This window comes from Ambystoma mexicanum, chromosome 9, assembly GCF_040938575.1.
Source record: "Ambystoma mexicanum isolate Mex_15411 chromosome 9, UKY_AmexF1_1, whole genome shotgun sequence".
Taxonomy (NCBI): Eukaryota; Metazoa; Chordata; class Amphibia; order Caudata; family Ambystomatidae; genus Ambystoma; species Ambystoma mexicanum.
The window spans coordinates 647,164,331-647,187,923 of record NC_090931.1 but is presented as its reverse complement, the minus strand read 5'-3'; the positions used below and the strand labels follow the sequence as shown (position 1 = coordinate 647,187,923).

The 23,593-nt window shown below is 45.3% G+C and overlaps 1 long non-coding RNA gene across 1 annotated transcript in view; it reads right to left on the bottom strand.

Annotated features, from left to right (window-relative positions):
• LOC138489682 (uncharacterized) overlaps positions 1 to 22,281 on the bottom strand; it is a 75,412-nt gene extending 53,131 nt beyond the window's left edge. The window contains exon 1 of the long non-coding RNA XR_011274868.1: positions 22,191 to 22,281. This is a non-coding gene — a long non-coding RNA (uncharacterized lncRNA). The remainder of the gene's footprint in view (positions 1 to 22,190) is intronic.
• Positions 22,282 to 23,593: the final 1,312 nt, after the last annotated feature.

Here is a 23,593-nt window from a genome sequence, read left to right as displayed (position 1 = left end):
CATCCGTGGAGGGTGAGTGTAGCGTGATCATGCATCCCAGTCCTTTCTCTAATCGCAGGGATCTGCAACCTTTGGCTCTCCCCATATGTTGGACTACAATTCCCATTGCACATACCCAGCATATTCAAAACTGAGGGATCATGGGAGTTGTAGTACAAAACATCTGGAAACTCCTGCTCTAAGGACTACGATTTAAAAGCTTCAAATTTATTTGGTCGCAGCTCAGATTTTTTTTACATGTTTTTTTGTTTTGATGGTCTCCTAGACACCAATTAGAATTAAAGGGAATTAAAAAAGTCAATTAAAAATTGTTCTCCAACTAAAACTGTTGGATAAAAACTGGGAAAAGAAAGACTGTGGGTGTGGGCACACTGACCCTGATTATGGAGTTAGCCTTCTCCAATCACGTTGATGCCAAGGGGCGTCACCTTCATCAAAACCCTCTTTTGGCATACACGCCATAGTATGCGTACAGAAAACACAACATCCACTGCAGGTAAAACCAACCAGGATCTAGCCTTCCATAAGGCTTCTTTAACTGGTGTAATCCTTTTATAGAGTTGTTCATTTTCCTCTTTAGCCCCTTCCTCCCGCAACCCTGTCAGGATCATCTCGAAGGTGGCCGGTGCGGAATTAACGTGCCAGTATAAACATATTCTGGCCCTCATTACAAGTTTCCTGGTCTGGAAACAAAAGTGCCGGTAAGCTTACCGTGACCATTGTTTCCGGAACCGGCAAACCATGAGTCTGCAGGCGGGTGCCGTTCTGCCCGCCAGGGTCAGACCTGGCGGGCGGAACGGCTCCCGCCCGCAGACTGTCTTGGAAGCACCGGCATGTTAAAAACAGCGCCGGTGCTTCCGTGGCCCCCATTCCAATGGGAATGGGGATTAACAATTTACCCGCGCCTCACTTCCCGGAATGCCAGGGTTGTAATACCGTGGTGCTTCCGGCAAGTCAGGTGACGGTAAATCATTACGGGTCCGGCGGCGGTAATTTATTACGGGTCCGGCAGCTACCCGCCGGTGTTACCGGCACAGTTTCCGCCGGAGCCGTAATGAGGGCCACTGGCACATTTTTGCAACGGCCATCTACACGATTGCCAGCGGGGTGGAGGAATTACCTCCAGCTAGGAGCTGGAGGTAATTCCGACACCCTACTGACAAAAATCGCCGGTAATACAGCCACCAGTATTACCGGTGCCTGTAATACCGGCAAAGTCCCCCATGGGACTCCACGGAATGGGGACTAACGCTGTATACCGGCACTCAAAATCTGGCGGTAATACCGCCGGACCGAGTGCCGGTAACAGTAATTCCTTACCGCCAGGATACCAGCAAGGTAGTAAAGAGGCCCAATGTGTGGACATTTGCTAATGAAATTAGAAGAGGTTTAAACAGCAAGCACACGTGGGTTGCGTCCATGCAATTCCACAAGAAAGGAAGTGCGGCCTCCTCGTGTTTACAGCCGTTTCTTGGGCCTCTGCAGCGGTGGCTAATCGGCGTCAGTGCCCAGGTGCTATTAAAGGTCAAGCATTCAGTCAGCCGAGCCAATTAGTGTGCTTTTGCTGGTTGGAAACTTTCAGCTTAGCGAATGTCTTGCAACCTTTGTCCACACACATTCCCAACTGGTCCAGGCGTTTGGTTTTACGACGGTTCAAGAAGAACGTCTGTTGGGCACAACACTTCATTTTGGAAGGAGGACAACACACATATGTGCGGTAACTGTGCCTCTGTCACTTGATAGAATTGTGTCACTTGTGACGCTTTTGGTGTGGCATTATTGCGAGGAATGACATGCACGCCTTCTCGTACCCGCCTGACTGCATATGGGATAAGAGGGGCTGCTTTAAGAGGAGGGGTTCAGTGTGTTAGCACAAAAGCAAATGTAGTGTATAGCCAAAACAAATCTTCACGTTTGGGACACCTCTTTCCCATAGGGTTGTGTTTTCTCTAGAGAAACAGTCCTACTTACCTCGCAGTTCCTTGTTTTGAGAAACCTTTGTATAAATTAGTTCCCACGCTAATTGTGGTGTTTTACAGTGACATTTTTATTGTAATATAGACACATAAGGCCTCATTACATGTTTGGCAGCAGCCTTGCTGGTAAAACCGACAGGCTGCCGCCAAACTTGCAATATTTTCCGGCACCCGCGAATGGGCAATTACCGGTGCATTCCGGCCCCGCCAGACCCAGTAATTGCCCATTCGCAGGCACCAGAAAAAAGATGCTCCCCATTCTCAGGTCCGACCTGGCGGGCAGAAAGGCTCCCGCAAGCACAACTCGTAGTTTGCCGGGCTGGGCCCTACGGTACCGGCTAGCTTACCGGTACCGTAGTTCCCGGAACAGCAAACTTATAATGAGGCCCATAGTCTTGTGGTGGTCAGCCGACACGTGTTTCGACCTTGAGGGGTCTTCATCAAGGTAAGATATAGGTTATAGGATGGGGGTGTTTATTGCCCTAGTCGAGCTCCCTGGTCGATCCCTCGAAACACAGCAGCGCTGCTGCGACTGCAATATCAGCCCCAGGTTAATTCCAAGACCCAAAACTGGTCCCGCAAAAGGTGAATCCCATTCACGGGACCCGGACCCGGTATGTCCCCATTCCCATTTGAGCCCCCATAGGGCTAATTCGGAACGAGGAGGATGGTAGCAGCGGTACCATTAATGGTACCGCTGCTACAATCCTAGTCTGCTCGCGTATGCCGCTCTGCACGCCTGGTCTGACCAGACGTCCAGAGCGGCACCCGCAAGCAAACTCAGAATGTTGCGGCGAGGTAACAACGGCACTGGTACAACTACCAGCGCCGTTGTTGCCTTACCGCAACACTCCTAATGAGGCCCTATTTGTCTATATTACAATAAAAATGTCACTGTAAAACACAGCAATCAGCGTGGGAACTCGTTTATACAAAGGTTTCTCAAAAAAAGGAACTGCAAGGTAACCAGGACTGTTTCTCTATACCTTCCCAGGGGTGTGGGTTCACCCCTACCAACCTGTGACCTTGCACATATAAATCAGGACTATAAAACTAATAAATAGAGCTTAGCACAGGAGCGTTCAAAACTAGAACCTGACTTCTCTCTAACTTGTATTTTCTATACATTATCTTCCTTTGGACTCCGGCCATCCCAGAATTCCAAATGAAATAAACCAGGGGCCTTTGTCATTTTTGCACTTGAGACTCCGATGGAGGGAACACAGTCGCGAAAAGCAAGTTAATGGGTAAAAAGACAGCCTTAGCCAATAAGATTTTTCACGCAAAGTCAGTCTCCGCCTTTTCCAAAAGTCTATTTTTTTTTTGCCCTTTAGCATCTAGCGCCTCCCAAGATTCATGGCCGTCGAGGGTTCTCTGAAGGAGCACGCCTAGAACGCTCGCCCCATCCAGCTGAGATACTTCCCCGCCGTGATCTGGGGCATCTCCGCTTAGCTTTAGATACCAGTGGCACCTTTGTTTCCACCGGTGGGCATGCTCTTTTTTTTCTTACTTTGTTTTTTAGTTCTCTTTATTAATTTTACAACATGTTACACCCCCTCCCTCCTCCTCGCCGTCCCCTTCCCCCTAGGGAGGATCGGCTGTCTCATCCTTTGGTCGGGTTTTTGCCATTGTAATTCCCTTAAATCAGGTCCAGGAGTTTGAGCCATTGGGGGCACCATTGTACCGTGAAATCCCCCTTCAAGAAAGTCAAACAAAATCTCACCCCAATCAGTTGCAAATGTTTGCATCTTCATCGCATATGTACCCATTCTAGCGCCACTAACTCCCATAATTCACGCCGTCACCCATTCATGCTCTTTCACCAATATATAGAGCCTCATTACGACCCTTGCGCTGATGGAATGAAGGGGGCCGGTAGGGGACCGGCCCCTTCATGCCGTCAAGGCTGATTACGAGGTTCCCTTTGCGGACCTGGATCAGACGTCTGGTAAAACCAGACGTCCTTTCCGGGTCCCGCGAGGGGAAGAGGGAGGTAACAACGGGACAGTTGTAATGTGCCAGTTGTTAACTCCCTCCCCATTCCCATTGAGCCCTATGGGGGCTCAAATGGGAATGAGGAATGGTTCCTGCAAGGAGGACTTACCGGGCCCCCATTGCAGGAACCCGGTCATGGAGCCCGGTTTGGAGGCAGCCATGGAGCTAATAGCTAAATTGCAGGAACCCGGTAATGGAGCCCGGTTTGGAGGCAGCCATGGAGGCCCATAGTCCTTAATCAGGGCTGGAAATGGAACTGATTAACTGTGGGATCCCACCAGACATGGCTGGTGGTGAGGTGTGCGCGGGGATCTCAGGAGATTTTTCTCAGCACCTGCCCCTGCCCCCCATTAATATACATTTACATTTCAGGATATTAATTATTAAATTATTAAAGAAAGGAGGAGCGCGTCCTCTAATGCTGCAAGCAAATTAGAACAGATGCGCATCTTTAGAAGGCCTATCAGAATATTTTCTGAAGAGTACAATCCTGACAGGAATATTCACAAGTGTTCTCATTGGATGTTAACTTATTTATTTATTTTGACATTTATAAAGTGCACTTAACCCGTAGGCATCAAGGTGTTGTTACAACCAGGTACACCTTAGTCTTGAGTGGGGATATGTTCAGATGGTCTACTGGGCCAGTGACTCGACTTTGGTCCTGAAGACCCGAGTTTGAATCCTGGTCTTGGGAACAAACGTAGCTCGGTTACGTTAATTGCCATTGATAGTTTTCCCAGACCCAGGGAGACATGTTTGGCCGGATCACGGATCTCGAAAATCCGGCCCAACGACCAGCGCTGTCAATGGTAAAATCTGAAAGCAGCAATACATGGGAGAACTCTCTGATTGTGTATGATGTATCTGTGCTCCTCGTCTCATGTTCTGCTGTTGGGCAAATGCTTTGTTTATTATGTTCCTCCAGGCAAGCAAGGAGATCCAGAAGAGAGAGCTCCTGGAGGCTGAACCTGCAAGGGCTGAGGTCTTCCAGGTCAAACAATGCTAGAGCAATACACCAATGAAGACCAGTGTAGACTCATCCAAGCTAAAGCTTCAGCTACTTCCCATCTCAGAAACCAGACTAAAGTGCAACACTTTTTTCCTCAAGGGAATGGCCACAAAAAAATGTGACTGCAGATAGGTAGGTACACAATGAGACTATTTTTATTGGCACTTGCTCTAGAAGTTGCTGCACCCTATACACAAAACGCATCTACATGTGTGCATCACATATATGCAGGGGCGTGTCTGCACATTTTAAAGTGCATCCTCTATTCATAAATGCGGCGCACTTTAATATATGCACGAAACAACCACATTCCCCAGCACCTTTTTTGAACAGGTGTAGGGAAATGTGCAGCACGTGACAGGACCACTTCGGACCCTTAATGCATGGTTTTAGGTATAACAGCAGCAATATGAACAGCTGCTGTCACACTTGCATTTCTATCCCCCAAATGGAGACAGAAACTTGTTTTATTTTTTTATTTTTTTTATTTCACAATGATGAACCCTTTAAGGGACTGTCACTGTAAAATGCACCGCAAGCTCCAGTGTGCGGGCTGTGAGTCTCTCATGTATTAGTGCAGACACTTCTGACACTAATGCATACAAGGGGGCTGCCCATTGTGTCATGTGCACCATGTCGCAGCCCCCTGGAAATGGGTAGGTTACCATTGAGAATAAGATGACCTGTGCATGCCCTAAAGTGCTGCAGGTAAAGAAATTGTGCATTTTATTCATTTACAGCTTATTTTTAGAATCATTCCCAAAATCAAAACCAGAACACAATGAAAGTAAGGATACAATTGTGCTCTAGCACCTCGAAGCGTCTTCTAGGTGCTAGGTGGAATTACCAATAATTATCTCAGACTAAATAACCAGACAGACGAAAGGAAGATGGTAAAAAACTGCGTTAATCCCAATGAAAGAAACCCTGCGATATGACAAATATCAAAGTAGATGCTCAATGTTCACACATAATTTTGCTTGTACAGAGTTTATATTCTTTCACATGCGTCATTTATGACGTTATCCTGCGTGGCGTTTCATAAAACATATCACTGGGTAGGATTGGATTAGGGGAACATATCTACCTATAGAATTGTATAAGGGTTAATATCTCATGGGCTGCCCCTTGTCTGTAGGACACGCCCTTAGCTACTTCTACATACCTCACATACTGATTATAGAAGAGAATAGGGCAATGGACTAATAACTGCAACATTGTGTATGAATGTGCGTGGCAGGCCTTTTGATTGGTTGGCAACCCTATCCAACCTTTGACTTTCAGCTCCTTAGCAGCATGTGAACAGAACAAAACCTAGGTGTTCAAGATGTGTCAACGTATTCTCTTGTTTCCCCAATTAGTCCATCGCATTTCATCGACCTGATCCCTAGTTAAGGTCTATCGTTTGAAGTTGACCTCGCAGTCTGCTCACTGTTCTGGGACATTCAAGGGATTATGAGCACACCACTATCTTAACTCAAGCTCTAATGAATAGTCTGTGTTTTGGGTTCTTCATCACGTGTTAGGAGACCGCGATTTTGTCAATTTCAGCCTCTCTATTAAAGCTATTTGATTTTATTAAACAGGGTGTCATTACCCCTTCTGGCCTTTAGAGGCTTGCTCACTCCACCTCACATAGGCTTTTGCCTTTGTGGTTGTCCAACACTTGGCACCTGCAAATGTCCTTGTCTCTCATAATCTTAGCAGAAATATGTCTCACGCACATGGTCTGTTCATCCGATTCTCTTTGTGCCTCGAACCCATCTCTCAAAATAGCCTCCTTGACTTCAGACCAGCGTAATCCCTTATTCTGCACACGAAAACAGCTTTTTTCATCAATTCTTCAATGTGCAATCCTAGGCTCATATTATGAAGTAGCTGGGTTGATTCTTTAATAAGGGCCGTCGTCCATTTTCTTCCAATGGCCGTCCAAAACGTTGTGTTTATACCTCTTTTTAGCAAGCTTCTAAATGCTTTTTCTACCTTGTGTTACAGCGTATTTACAGTTATTGGTCAGCAAATGACTTCATCTTCTTATTTGCACGGTTACTTCATTTTTAGGTACATGTTTCTCTTCGTGCTTCAGTTACATCGTCAGTCTTAAGTATTTTGATATCGTTTCAACATAGGTTATGTATCATCTTCATGACATCATGTTGTCGTTTCCAAACTTTTCCTTAGCGTTCATCCACGATTCCCATATCTGCATTTTTGGCACTTTGGCAGTGGACATCCTTCTTGGTGCCTTCCTTCCACTGTCAAAATGTGAGGGTATCTTCTCAATGGCTGTCTGAGTGCATATCGTCTTTCATACAATCTACGTGGTATGGACATGTCGCATCAACTCGTGCATGGGTTCTCAATTGTAGCACTTCGTCTGCTACTCCAATAAGACAGTGGTGAGGGGGCGGGACTAGAGAACAGGCATCCACCTGCCCCTCTACACAATCCAAGCCAAGGCACGTTCCAAGTCCCGCCATAATCAGCACCATGGCGCAATAACAGTGCTGATATCATCGCAACCTGGGTGCAATTAATGCCCCCATAAAATCAGAACCTCACTATATAATGGGCCTTATCATATTAAGATCCCTGTCAGAGCCATGGCATATTGCCAGTCCTGGCATATTCAGAGCCATAGCATATTGCCAGTCCTGGCATATTCAGAGCCATGGCATATTGCTAGTCCTGGCATATTCAGAGCCATGGCATATAGGGGCCGAGCCCTTACTTTGTATGGGACTATAACCCTGGCACAGAAGCGAATCAGCTCTTCATATTTTTGTAAAGGTAACTGTGATGCCAGCTCTGAAAATATTTCTACAAATGAGCACTACTTTCAGTTGTCAAAGGCAACAAATTCATAAGAATAGCTCATTAAGCAAAGGGCCTGCTGCAGAGAAGTTTGTAAGCCAATAGCCGCACACAAGTTGAAACCCTGGTGAGATAACAGAAGTATCCACTGATTAGAACAGAGACCAAGTGACTACCAAAGCATTTTAACAGCCCTACCCCTAGGCCATTTTGTGGGTGATCCTTCTTTGTGTTTCCGTACCGTGAGGATAGTGACTCTCTGGAGTGCCATGCCCTAGAATCCTATTCTGCCCTTTCCTCCTCTTCCATCTTGTCGGAATAGATGGTGCAACCATTTGTGCAGCCATCTAGTGCTCCCCTGAAGCTTCCAGGGACCATGGTAATCACCGGACATGGAGTGGGGATCCCTGCTGCCTGGCTAGCACCCAAGCAGGAGCTTGGTGGGACTTCTGGGTCCGACCTCTGTGGATCATGCGGTTTGTGGGGCCGTCCTGTCTCCTGTCCTGGAGCCCTCAGTTCTCCACAGAAGATCCCCTTGATCTGTTTTAAAGGGTCACTACTGTATTTCCTCAGTAACCTCAGCTCTTTTTGGGTGACATTGGGGGGGGGTTATCGAATATCTATATTAGGAGTTTTCTCATTCTGTCTCCAGGGGCTCTGCCTGCAGACCATCCAATTAGAACTGTCACCGAGACCCAAACTATCACCCATAGTCCAAACCATTTCCTCCAATTGTGACTGCTGGGCTTCCTTTGCTGCTTCCCATGGCCTGGACCACCTCCCTGGGGTCTTCAGACTCTAGATCCATTACTGATTTTCTATTCTTTGGTCTTGGGGGTTCACCCGTAGCGTAGCCCTTCTTTAAGCCCTCCCTGACCATGGCAAATGGCGGCAAGGGGCTTCTGTTCCCGCCCTGCAGCTCTCCGGTCCCTGGCATCTGGTCAGTGGCCCTGGGCTTGGATTATCCATACTGGGGTCCACTGGCCTGCCCAGACTGAAGGTGGTCACCCCTGCGGCTCCGGCTCCACGCTGGCAATACTTACTTTACTCTATACCATAACCAAGAGCTATCGAGTTCAACTCTAAGGACTCCTCTCTGAACTCTCTAAAACTCATTAGAAGTAGCTAATATTTGCACTTACCTGTGAAATTGTGCTTCCTATGTACTATGCCGCCCTTTTTTTACAGGGGCGCTGCAGTTCTAAGTCTGGAATAGCCTTTGCATGTTTCTTCACTAGTAAAAGTGTGTGCTACTGTGTTTACTAATTTGTTTACATGCTCTGCTTATATTCTAAAGTTCTGACGTTGACTGTAAACAGGCTCGGACTGGCCTATAGAGGAATAGGCCCATGGCTGAACCAAAAACGCGAAAATGTGGTGTGGACCAGTTTTTTGGGTCAAAGTGGGCCACTTTTGGGGACAATGTGAGCCAGTTTGATGAGTTGCTTCCCTATCTGGCTAGTAGTTGTGACCACTGCTGCTGAACAAATGTTCTTTAAAATGTAAAATTTGTATTAAAATGTATCAAAACACTCATCCGTGGGTACTATTCCTGCTTTTATATTTTTCTTTTCATTCATAGTGGACTTTGGTGAGGGTGCCCCTTCTCACCCTGTTGGCTCAAGGCAATGCTTGCCTATCATAAACTAGATTGCGCATGTGCCCCTAAACTGCTGAATGTGTACTTTATGGTCTATTCAGGGTTATGGGGACAACGTGATCACGCTGGCTCAGTCCGACGGACACAAAAGACCCCTCATGAACAGCAGAAGTTGTCATGGGGACAGAGGCCGCCACACCTTGTCTGAGCAGAACGAGACTGCAAGTCCGAGCAGGTGGCCATGTTTACACCACGTGCTACCGCTCGCCATAAACACAAATGATGGGTTGCTATTTTTTGACAACGTGGGATATATTGTTTCAGGGTAGAGACAGGAATAGCATGCCTGAAGGACTGGTAAAGTGGCTCTCGAGGTTTCGGGACAAAAAGCCCGAAAAGGTATAAGAATAGCAGATATCTTGCTTGGGAAAAGGCGAATAGCTGGGAACCTGTCCATTTGTCTTGCAAGCAAACTAGTACATCCTTTCGCTTGATCATTACCGCAAATGAAGGCAATTAGATTTGATGTTAACTCTGCACTGGGTGCAATGGATCTGGCTGCATCGTTGCCCCGGAGCCCTGAGCTCTCTGCTCGGCTCTATGCTGCACATGTCCCTAGCAATGTCTCTGGCCCATGGGCATCACAGCACATGAGTCGATGAGCTTTGGCTCCTTGTACTTGCAAATAATGTACAATTTCTGCAGGGACCTGATACTGCAATTTAAGCTGCACTAGAGAGCATTTGAAGACGGGCATATGTTCTATGATGCAAAGCGTTGTACAATGTGCTGGGACCTGTGAAATTCATGTGCCGGTACAGCGGGCGATCCCTTCTATCCACAATGCCTTCTGGGCCGAGAGGTGTGGGATGTTAGGATTGTCAGAGATGATATCAGGTGACATTAGTGGTACTAGTCGGTTTTGTATGGCGAATGGCTAATTGCACATGTGAGGGAAGCTCACCTGAGCGGAAAGAGCTGCAGGGATTCGATGATCTAGCACTCGAACATAAGTAGGGAAAGCGGGCCACCTGGCAGTGCACTGACGTGTGTGTGTGTGTTTGCACGTTTGTGTTTGTGTGACTGTGTGTCTGATGTGTGTTGAGTGCTTGGTGTCTGTGTGTGTGTTATATAGGGTAACTATAGGGTGCGTGTGGGGGGATTTCTGTGAGGGTGGAGGGGGTTTATGTGTACATATATACGTGTAGGGGGGTCATTGCGCGCGTCGGTCATTGGTGTGGTGTGTATGTAGGTGTGACTGGGGAGTCTCTGATATTTGTTGAGGTTGTGTGTGCTGCGGGTGCCTGCTGTGTAGGGAATTACATATTTGCAATTCAGGCGCGTGAGCGCAGGCACGTGAGAGACCAGCCGGTCTGTTGTCGGTCTGTGCCGCCGCACTTTCTGCTGTTCCCTTGCTCCGTACCGGTCCTTGATTCTGACCTGTGCTACTCCTCTTAGAAGTTTGCATCCTTTGGACACAATTGCAATCACGCAAACTCACATCAGTAAAGATACACATGATGTTAGCAAATATTTAAAGCATTCTAAGTATAAGGAGCTTTTAAAACGTTACTCCACTACTCTTTTGCATACATTGCCAGCGCAACAAATACTCAACGTTGGGGTGACCCCTTTGATTTCTAGTCCCCATGATATTGAAAATAGCAGCATTGACCTTATAGTGACTACATCTAAAGCCTGCCCTATTAATGCTCTGATTGAGCCCAATTTATCTCGAATGGAATATACCAACTTTTGCACAAGGATCACATGAAAAATCCACTTGTACTATTCTATCTCCTGAATATTCCACAGATAAATTGATTGTTGGCACTAAAAGTGCGCCTTTTACTCAGTGTCATCTGAATACTGATTTACTTAATACCCGTTTTCTTGTTAAACACGGTATTGAAATAGGCGATCTTATTGAAAGTCAGGACCTCAATCTTGTCTGTGCAACAGAAACTTGGCTCTCTGACATTGCCGATCCTGCTGCCTCTTTGGCCGTACCAGAGGGCTTTAGAATTTCTAGGACTGATCACCTACAGGGAAAAGGAGGGGGACACTGCTATGAGGTGGGATTGCATTTATCTACAAAACAGCATTAGAGCTAAGAATGATTACAAGTAACACTTACCATCCGCTGAATTACTCTCTATCAAACTATCCACCTCTGCCACATCCACCATCAACATGCATCTGATTTACCGACCCCCTGGCACAACTTATACTTTTGAAAATGATTCATCAGAACTTTAGTCCGCCAATACTAAAAACAACTCCCAAGTTATTACCCTAGGAGACTTTAATCTAGGCTTCCATGATCCTAAAGACTCCAAAGAGTCTTTGCTCAAGGACACAATCACCGAGTTAGGGTTCACACATTGCATAAACCACCCTACCCACAATAAAGGCAGAATTCTTGACTGGCTAGCTGACCTTAACTGTAGTATCAATGTATTGTCCAATACTCCTTGTGCTTGGACCGACCATCACTTCATTATGTTCACCATTGAGAAGACAACACCTTCCACTACACAAACTCCTGCTCCAGCTATGATGACCAGAAGCAAACGGAACCTCACTCTAAAGAACCTGCTACCTTTACTACGTCCTATCACCCATCCAAGTATTTCGCTTTCAGACCCTTCTGAATTTGTGAATCTATACAATGAAACTATCCTTAAATCCATCAACACTCTAGCACCCCTTAAATTGCAGAAAAACAAACCTCGTGCCCACATTAATAAATGCTACACGCCTCGCCTTAAGACTTTTAGGAAAGCTAAATATACAGCTGAAACCGTTTGGAAAAACTCCCCATAAGAGTCCAACAAAGATCATTTTACAGCGCTCTCACTTAATTACAAACTAGCCATTGTTCAGGCTAAAAAAGACAACTTCAACGATCACATAGCCAAAGGAATTATCTGACATTCTGAAAGAACTTGAATCTCCTGCCCCCATTCTGGACTCTTGCACAAAGGACACTTTATGGTGCACTAACATACAGAATGCACTACAAGACAAAATCACATTGCTACTAAATAAAATAAAACCCCCCAAAAAACCTTATTGACAATGCCATTTCCACATAACTTGCCTTCTCCCCATCTCCTAATATGCCTCAATGTAACTTCATGCCTCTCTCTATCAAAGAAGTCAAAATAATTATATTAATCTCAAACCTTCTAATTGCAAGGGCGATGTCTGTCCAGCCTCGTTTATTAAGGAAGCGGCTAATGCACTTGCACCCTTCATCGCATCATTTATCAATGCATCATTTGACTCTAGTACAGTACCCACTAATCTGAAAGATGCATTGGTGCTTCCACTATTAAAAAAAACCCTCTCTAGATCCTAATAACCCCTCTAACTATAGACCTATCACTACGGTCCCTTTCCTGTTAAAAATACTTGACCGTGCAGCATACATCCAGATACAGCAGTATCTTGAATCAAACAACCTACTAGGACTAAGACAGTCAGGTTTCAGACCCAGACATGGGACCGAAACTGCACTCATTGACTTAAAGACACAAATTCAAATACTAAAAGATAAGGGTAAATATGCCTTACTTCTACTACTTGACTTATCTGCGGCATTTCATTCAGTGAACCATGAAATACTATGTAATCATTTGTCATCTGCCGCAAACTTCTCGGACCAATCTAACACTTGGATTAAATCCTTCCTCTTCAACAGATCTATGAGGGTCTTTGCACCTTCAGCATCTGCTTCACCATCGCCAGTTACCTGTGGAGTCCCACAAGGTTGGTGTGTGTCCCCAACTCTCTACAAGGTATTCACCAAACCACTATTTGATATACTCGACTATCTGGGTGTCACGTATACCAACTATGCGGAATACACCCAAATACTCATCCCTATCACTGGTGACTATGTTGCAGACAGTAAAATCCTTAACGATATCTACAGTAGCATACAAATATGGATGGCTAAGCATGGTTTATGTCTAAATGACGATAAAACCGAACTACTCCTCCTTGGATCACCCACTAAACTGAAAAAACTAGGAACCTTGTTCAATTCCTTTAACATTGATGGTAATATCATTAAAGTAGCCAAGGATGTGAAAACTCTAGAAATTTACATTGACTCAGCACTCTCACTTACAAGACAAACCAATGCCTTAGCATCATCCACTGCTTACATGTGCAAGCTCATTATGCATGCCGCCCTTATCTGACCACAACATACTGCATCTCAGTAGCAAGAGCTCTAGTCTTGTCCAAGCTTGACTATAGCAATGTGCTTTACCTGGGCACATCCCAACAAAATATCAACAAAAAGCAAGTTATGAAAAATAATGCAATTAGATTGGCCTGCAACATTCCAAGGAAACAACACATCACTGCAACTAGACAAAACTTAAATTGGCTAAATATTAAGCAAAGAATAGACCTCAAATCACTCTCCCTTCCCTACAAGTGCCATAATAACCAGGCCCCTATATACCGCTACAACACCTTCTCTCGCCACAACTCTTCGCGACCAACTAGAACAGCGAAATCGCATTGCTTTGATGTCCCACGATTTAGCCAACTACATGCAGGGGGAGTCAGCTTCCCTGTCCTGGCTGCAAAAAAATGGAATGCCTTGCCTTGCCTATCACCATAAGAGAAGAACCATCCTTCGCGCAATTCCGTAGCAAGGTTAAAGTTTGGTTCTCCGAGCAGGTCTAGAATCTTGCCACTCTATAAATGGTACGACGTCCTTTTGTCGCGGGATGATTTTTCACAGGGTTTTTAGGATGGATATTTTTCTCAAAAAAACCCATAAAAATGTTTACAAAATAGTGGGTTTGGGCCCCCCCCAAATAAATGACATGGGTTTTTTCAAAAAAAAAAATTGTGGTAAAAAACCCTGCGAAAAAACATCCCGCGATGAAATGACATGGAACCCTATAAATAACCTGTACGATGCTCAGACTGTCACTTTAGCATCATCACATGTTGTATAAATGTCTTAAATTGTATATAGTATATAAGTCCATTAATAGCTTAATCATCCACTTGCATACTTGTAGCATATACACCTATGCTCGTTTTTGTACTTGCTGCTTTGTATTTTTATTGCTTCCATTTCAATGCCGTGTATCCTGTAAAGATTGCCTGTATACTCATACTTTTGTAACATGTACATCTCAGCGCCCAGATACCCCAGGGTTTGGCTGCGCGTTACAAATAAATAAATACAAATACAAATGATTTTCAAAGACACCTTCGGAGCATTTACCCGAACTACCGCAACCTTGGATGAATGTCAGTATACATTTATCCAAATAAAGGCAGACTATAACAATAGCATTGGAATACTTACCTTATATAGACCCCCTTGTCTAAACCACTGTTTGAAGAACAGCTTATGATGCTCATTAGAGACTTCATGAAGCTCACTTCCCACCTTTTAATACTTGGTGATATTAATTATTGGGCTTATGGTGACGGTGATCGTGTGGCAGGCTCTCTCCTTGATTCTCTTCTAGCTATTGGATTTTCCCAATGGGTCTAGGCTCTCACCCATAAGGAAAGACACATTTTAGTTTGGATTCTAACTTTCTATCTTAATATCCTTACCTGATATCAATGTTTGTCCTTGGTGTGACCGTTATTTAATTACTTTCTCGCTTTTGCTCCCTTGTGAGTTAGCCAGAATTGACACTAACCCTAGAATTTTATCCAAAGTTCGGAATATTCACAGGATTTCACCTGAAGCTTTCGCTAACACAGTTTGTCCCTGGATTAAAAAGATCACTTACTCGAATGAAGTCTGCCTTCTTACCAATCAATTTTCGGATATCACTACTCGGGCTATTGACACCTTAGTTCCTGTGGTGAAAAAATTGAGTAAACCCGAAACATTGGGTAAAACTTGTTTTTCTGATTCTATTCTTGAGTTGAGGAAAATAAAGAGGTGAGCTGAAAGAATGTGGCGGAAATTGCCTGGCCAGTTGACTCTTACGACATTTTGTGCTGCGGCTCTCAATTATGAGAACCCTATTAGCTCTGCCAAAAAGGATCAATCTGAAGAAAGAATTTGGTCTGCCAAATCTTGCCACAAATAACTTTTCTCTATTCTTAAGGAATTTGAGGGCAAAACTGAATTGATGCTATTTAATTATTTATTGTCAAATGTGAATGCACTTACACCGAACACCCATCCCCCCAGAGTACTGAATTGATGCCATTTAATTATTTATTGTCAAATGTAAATGCACTTACGCCCAACACCCACCCTCCCAGAGAACTGAATTGATGCTATTTAATTATGTATTATTAGATGTCAATGAACTTATGCTACCTAGCTGCTTATTTATTTATTTATGAAATATACCCATTCCAACACCCTGCTGCCCAGGTTACTGAATGTGTGCTATTCAATTAACTATTATCTGAAGTAATTATATGATGTCAGTTATTTGTTTATTTTATGTATTAACTAAGAGTGCCCCCCACTCTAGGAGCACAGAAGTGTAAAGCTGCTGATGTTGTAAGTAGACCCTGTTTTTTTTTACCCAGGCAGATATATATATCTGCCTGGGTAAAAACAGGGTCTACTTATTACAACATCAGCACCTTTACACTTCTGTGTATCTGTGTAAATATATATATATATATATATATATATATATATATATATATATATATATATATGAAACAAAGCTGTCGAAGCATTGCATATGAACTAAGGCTGTGTCTGTTTATTTAACCAGGTTCTCAGGGGCAACTGTCAGTCAATAGGGGTGAACGACCTACCCTAGGAGAGGGCCAAATCTCCCTCAGGGCAGCCTTCATATACTGAGGTCTGCCATGGGCCTTCATATGAGGGTTCATCAATCACCCCCCTGGGTTTTCATTTGCACATGTGTGCGTAAGGTGTAAGTATCCCTTGCTCAGGTCTCCTACAGGTTGCTGCTCACCCCTTCATACAGAATCATAGGGTGAAACACCTTACACATGCAAAAGGGTTTGAGAGTGGGGCGCTCCCGTTAATCATGTTTACAAAAAGTGCTGGAATACTTTTAGTAGGGTGGAATACACACTTCTCGGAAAGGCTGATATAATATATTGAATGTGGAGTTACTGACACTTTTCAGGAGAGCTGCAATATGTTCAATGGAGAAACATTGGAGCTTTTTAGCAGTCCTAGTATATGTGTGATTTAAATACCCCTGGGCTACTTGTCTGGGCTGTTATTCTTTTAGAGGGGTGGTTGTATCATTTTTAGCAGTCTGTCATTTGGTTATTCTTTTTTTATAGTTGTGAACTACAAATGTGGTCGCTTCATATCACCCCTGATGAAGGGGGGAAGGGGTAGGTGAGAAGAATGGGAAGAGGGCCATCTGATGATCCCAGACTTGGATCATTCCAGATCACTGAAGAGCAAGTGGGTGGTCCATAGGGTCTCAAGGTGATGGGGACGATTGACCATAGGATCTCAAGGTGATGGGAGGATGGTCCACCGGGTAGCCAGGTGATGTGGAAGTTGGTTCAGAGGGGCTCAAGGTGATGTAGAGGTTGGTTCACAGGTTCAACGTGATGGGAATTCGGCCTACAGGGTGTCAATGTGATGGGGCGGTTGGGCCACTGGGTCTCAAGGTGATGGGGGATGAGCCACAGGGTCTCAATGTGATGTGGAGGTTGGGCCACATAGTCTCAAGGGGATGGGAAGGTTGGTCCATATAGTCTGAAGGAGATGGGGAAGTTGGCCCACAGCTTCTCAAGGTGGTGGGGAGGTTAGTCCATGGGGTCTCAAGTAGTACCTAATTTGTCGGGGTGTTTTCGAAGGATCAGCCCTGGCATTTATTTCTGAGCCCCGGCACTTATTGCCTCAGACTCAGATTAATTATGAAGTAATGATAGCCAGAGCATCCATCAACCCCAAGGAGCAGGTGTGAACTGTAGTTTAACCCCAAATGTGTCAACACTGTGGGGAGCTGCTGTGGGTGGTTTCAGCAATGGTGGGGAACTGTCCGCCTGCAGAGTCACAAGAGTGCTAGCAAATACTTGGGACTGGCACATATTTTCTTACAAATTAAGCACTGTGATGGGGAGGTTGTTCCACAGGGTCGCAAGGTGATGGGGAGGTTGGTCCACAGGGTCTCAAGGTGATGGGGAGGTTGGTCCACAGGGTCTCAAGGTGATGGGGAGGTTGGCCCAAAGGGTCTCAAGGTGATGGGGAGGTTGGCCCAAAGGTTCTCAAGGTGATGGGGAGGTTGGTCCACAGGGTCTCAAGGTGATGGGGAGGTTGGCCCAAAGGGTCTCAATGTGATGGGGAGGTTGGCCCAGAGGGTCTCAATGTGATGGGAAGGTTGACCCACAGGGTCTCAAGGTGATGGGGAGGTTGGCCCACAGGGTCTCAAGGTGATGGTGAGGTTGGCTCATAGGGTCTCAAGATGAGGGGGAAGTTGGCCCACATGACTCCCCCAGATGTCTACAGCACCATGTCCCCTAATGTCTTCTTCCTGAAACAGCCATTGTGAGAGAGAAGGTGGTTGAGGAGCTTGGGACATTACTGTGTCGGTACTAGCACTGCGTAGCAGTCTGCCATTCTTTAAACGGGACAGTGTCTGCATTTCCTAGCGGGATTCGCCCTGGCAATAGAATAGTACTGCCGTCTCTGTGGCTGGATATGTGCCAATGTAATCTTTATGCACTGCTCAGCAGGGCTGCCATCCTTATAATGGGACAGCAGCAGCACTTCTAAGAGCACTCACGCTCTCAATGAGCCAGTACAGCACTGACACTTTTCAGCAGGGCTGCTATCCTATTAATGAGACAGCAGTACCACTTCTAAGTGTTCTCACGCTCTCAACGAGACAGTACAGTACTGAAACGTTTCAGCAGGGCGGCTATCCTATTAATAAGACAGCAGTAGCACTTCTAAGAGCTCTCACGCTCTCAACGAGACAGTACAGTACTGACACTTTTCAGCAGGGCTGCTATCCTATTAATGAGAGAGCACTAGCACTGCTAAGAGCTCTCACGCTCTCAACGAGACAGTACAATACTGAAACCTTTCAGCAGGGTTGCTATCCTATTAATGAGACAGCAGTAGCACTTCTAAGACCTCTCACGCTCTCAACGAGACAGTACAGTACTGAAACGTTTCAGCTGGGCTTCTATCCTATTAATGCGACAGCAGTAGCACTTCTAAGACGTCCCACGCTCTCAACGAGACAGTACAGTACTGAAACGTTTCAGCTGGGCTTCTATCCTATTAATGAGACAGCAGTAGCACTTCTAAGAGCTCTCACGCTCTCATCAAGAGAGCATAGTACTGACACTTTTCAGCAGGGCTGCTATGCTATCAATGAGACAGCAGTAGCACTTCTAAGACCTCTCACGCTCTCAACGAGACAGTACAGTACTGAAACGTTTCAGCAGGGCTGCTATGCTATCAATGAGACAGCAGTAGCACTGCTAAGAGCTCAAATACTCTCATACTCTAGAAACACATGTGGACAGGCGCGTTATAAATTACTTATATCATATCATAATGAGACAGTACAGTGCCCCCATCAAACACTTTGCCGTGGCCCAGGAGCAGAGAGAGAAAGCAGCAGTCAATAAGGCTCATTATGATATAAAAGAAGATGGGGTGTCATGGGGTGCGCCCATTCAAAGCTCTGACATCTGCCTTTAGCCCTCTTGCCCTAAGTTGCTCTTCACTCTATTTCCGGCCCTTCGGGGAGCATCACCCCCCCCCCCCAAGAATAGCTCTCCTAGGAACTACCCTGTAGATATCCCAGTCACCGACGTCGCCTTTTGTATAACCATGAAAATCACTGAAGACTCTGCCCCCCCCTTTGTAGCTTGCACAATCCTCAAACTCCAACAGTAGCAACAACAGCAAGCTTTATTCAGAACAAATCCATAACAAGACACCATAACACATATTCTCGGCATTAAAGTATCATATTTACAGGTAATGGCCCAAAATGTCGCCCTCACAATTACGACGGCCGAAATTCCAATGTTTGTTTTTAGATTCCCCCTTACACTACATATATATGTCGGGGGGTATGTGATAAAATAGTAATATGAGGTACGCGGGGTCTCCCCCTGCATATGTTTCTGGTGTAAGGTGGGTTTGAAAAAAAAAAAAGTCTGCATTTTCAGCTGTCATAATTATGGGGATCGCAGTCATCACATAGATCCATATTTACACAGTAAAAACCCTAAGACAAGGTGTAAAACCAAATCCCTGAATACTAATGTGATAATTATGTAAGCTTTACAACACCCCCACTTCAGTACCCCAACATGTACTAATCTGCGGTCAATGTCAAGTACCTTCAACATATCAGGGAAGAAGCTTGCTACAGCCTACATGTAATCCTTGTGCTTTGCAGTCCCTCATTAAATTAACGGTAAAACCATAAGTGACCTTATTCTCCGCGCCTGCCACATATAATTTGCAAATACAGATGTCACCTCTGAGCAATTAGGGCTTGAAGACCATGTCAGAGCCTCCTGTAGATGTCTCACTCTGGCTTCAGTTGACAGTCGTTTAGGCCATGCTGTCCTTCAGGCCGAATTTGCTGGGGACAATAACAAGAAATATTACACAGTCACCTGACCCAGACATCCGTGGGGACAGGCACTCATGGGCGTCAGATCCATACTATTTCCCTACCGCGCGCTTCACTCTGAAAAAAGAGCTCTCATCTTGAGATGTCTCATTCATTAAGTCAAAGTATCCTTCCAGACACCAAAACGTCTTCACGTCAAAGTAAATCCGGAATTTTGGATTTGAAGAGACCTTGATATCCCGGTGCCACTAGAATATCACAAGCGGCGGCAGTAATGGCAAATCCCCATTTTCGTGGGACTCCATGGAAATTAGGTCACTGAAGCGCCGGCACCGTTGCTAACGGTGCCGGCGCTTCAGTGCTAACTATGCTGGTAGAGACCTGAAGGAATCTGTGGCCCCTACCAGCATTGTTGTAGTATGGCGTTCCAGAAAGGGTGCTGGTCCGGAAAGGGTGCCGGTACGTTGCTACCGGCGCCCTTATTTCCGGACCGCCATACTTATAATGAGGGCACTCGTTCTTCGATGAGGAGTACAATAGACAATAGAAGTAACATAAGGCTACAACAATGATCCCAGACCCAGGATTCCTTGCACACACAAGTACCCCCTCAACCGTTATAAGCCATTCTGCCCAGAAACTATTTATTAGTACAAATTAGAACCACAAGGTCACCAGCAAGGTTTTTCACCTCAGGGGCCCACCCAATGCACACTACGGGCCACAAGAATAGCTGCAGGGTCAAGAGTTCCCCTGAACCTCCTTATATTTAACAAATGCGATGCCTTGTTGATCAAGGTATCAGTTGTCTCTGGAGCACTCATCTGCAAGCCCAGATCATTAGCCAAGACCATGGCCAATGAGGCAGCCTTGGGAAGGATTCACACGTTTTCTTTCTCCTCAAGACCGCCCTCGCCCCCGGCAAGCAAATATTCAATACCTCTCTTCCTAGGCCTACTAAGAAACAACGGGTGTGGTGTGTGCCGTTTCTCCACCCCAATATGGCAGGTTATTTATAATGCACTTAATACCCAGATTTCTAAGTGCGGACCCGGGGATCGAACCTGTGCTGCTCAGTGTGGTCTTGCTTCCAATACGAGCGCGTTGCCCCTGAGCTATCCTCCCAAGGATCATGTTCCAAGGCCTTCTTTTGCCACTGAACTTTCACACTAGCGTGGGAAATCTGTGCTGAAATCACTCAAACGAATCATAGTCCAGGTACAGGACAGCGCTCAGCAGGAGTCGTCAACTGCAATTCCAGAGTCACAAAGGTGTATTGCATTGAGCGCCGAGCGAGACATATGAGAACACCTGCCCGTTTAACGTAGGAGTGCATTTCACAGTTGGAAGAGGTCTTTCAGAATCGACCTGTGTATATTATTTTAATTATTTTTTACAGGTGTGAGCAAATGTAGAACTCTGTTTACTAGACATCACTTTTTCGTCTTGAAATGTGTATGTCTCATATTAAAATCAGAATGTGCGCCTTAAAAAAAAAGGTTACAAAATAAGTGACCGTCGCTTTAAAAATTAACTAAGCAACTTGGTACGAGGTCCAGGTGTCAAAAAACATCTTAAAGGTAGTAGCCCAGGAGTTTCACTGGTAGATGTAGGAGTCACATTCATTTTCAAGCAATAAATATGTTTTATTTCAAAATATGAGCAGTTTCATTTCGCAAAACTATTTCATATTTAATTTTCAGTGTGTAATGCAGTAGGGCTCAGGCCAGTGATATTCAAACCCCTCCCTGCACTGAGTACAATTATTGTTGTCGAGCCCCCCTCTTCAGTACGGCCCACCAGACCCCATATTTGCTTCTATTTTCTGTTCAAAGCAGTCACTGTACCCCATTGTTGAAGAGCTTTTTGCCCCCTCGCACCTCCACCACCATCGTTCGGGCTCCCCTAAGGGGCCAGCCCCACCTTTTGATAACCACTGGCTCAGACAGAGTTAGACACGTGGTTACCACACATCTGACTGACTCTGCCCCAAGCCTACCAGGCGGTCAGATGCAAGCGAAAGCCTGCCACGTGACTGCCTTTTCCCAATCCTTTCATGTTTTAGACAATGTTCTTTCGAGCCGTGGAGCTGCTGTGCCTCCTGGCTGCCGGCGGTTTCTCCATCTCACTAGTAGTACATTTTAATCAGGCAGCTATAATTCTTTTATGATTTTAACCTTTCTGCAAGTTTTAATATTTTATTGACCTTATTGATGTTATTGGAATTTTCCTACCTGAGGCACAGAGCAAGACCCGTAGGAGCAAGAAAGGCAGGTCCCTGTTCTCTCACAGTATTTCTTTGGTTCTTAGTTTACTAATTTCCCGGCGGCCATCATGGAACGGGGCGTTCTTAACTGCCTTCTGGTTACTTATTTAAGGAGAGCCCCTTGCTAGCTGCACAGCGACCTGCGACGCGGCCGAGCCGCCTGGCTGCCGGCGACCTATCCGCCTCGCTAGGTGTGAGTGTTATTCAGGCACATGTAATTATTTTGAGATTGTAATATTTCTGATGCATGTTTTAATATTTGATTGATTTGTTTTATGTTATTGAGATTTCCCTACTTACTGGAGGGCGAGAGCAAATCCCAGCCCATGTTTTTGTTAAAGCTAAGACAGGCAGGGTACATTTCTAGAAAGAGTACTATCTCTACCAGTGCTTTTCATTTCTTATTGTTTTCCTGGCAGCCATCATGGAATGGGGAGTTCCAGATCGCCTCCCAGTTACTTATTTGAGGAGAGCACGAGCTAGCTGTGTAACGGATACGCAATGTACGTGGGCCAAAGATTCACCAAAGGCAAGCACGTGCGCAGTCATCATCAGCACTGACATAAAGGGAGCACTTGCCTCTTAATCCCCACAACTAAGACAGCCTTCCGATGCACTGTGTCTCCACATTATTTTTGGCTGACGCTGTAACACATTTTTGTCGCACCTTTTCCACATGCTACCATTGTTCATCTTCAGAATGATATTGACTCTTCAATACACTAGTTACCAATATTCTCTTGCGGCAACTGTGGGCTTGTCTTGATTTCGCCAATATTGTTGCACTGGTCAATGTCATCACTCGGGTAGACTGCCTCCTCCTTTCAGCTGTGATCTCCCAAATTGGCTCCCTTGACACACTGGACCTGCCAAAATTGGTTACTGGTGCCACCGCTCAGCAGGACTTACCTGTGACTTCCATACCACTGATCCACCCTAAAATTCTCCTTCTTTTTCTCTTTCACAGTCTGACCATGCCACCATACCCTCCAAGATCATGTTCCCTTCCTCCCAAGCTTCACCTCGCAAACCTTCAGAAAATTGTCTCTTGTCGCTGGAAAAGCCTTTTGGAGGATCCATCTTCCAACTTCTTTGTGCTACGGTTCCTACGATTACTGGATCTAACATTGCAGAGTCATTTTCTTCCTACCCCTGACTCTAAAGCTGCCGTGACATCTTTGCTACTGTCCTCCAGGAAAAATAAATCCCTAAGGGATTTTCTGATACTCGTCGTAAGGGAGGATCTCGGGCTAAAGCTGCAGAGCAGTGTTGGGATAACGCGTATTCTCTGGAAGTGCACCGTCGTTATAATGAAAAGTACATCTTATTTTTTAGAAAAAACTATTTGTGCACTGAAGAAGGCACATTATT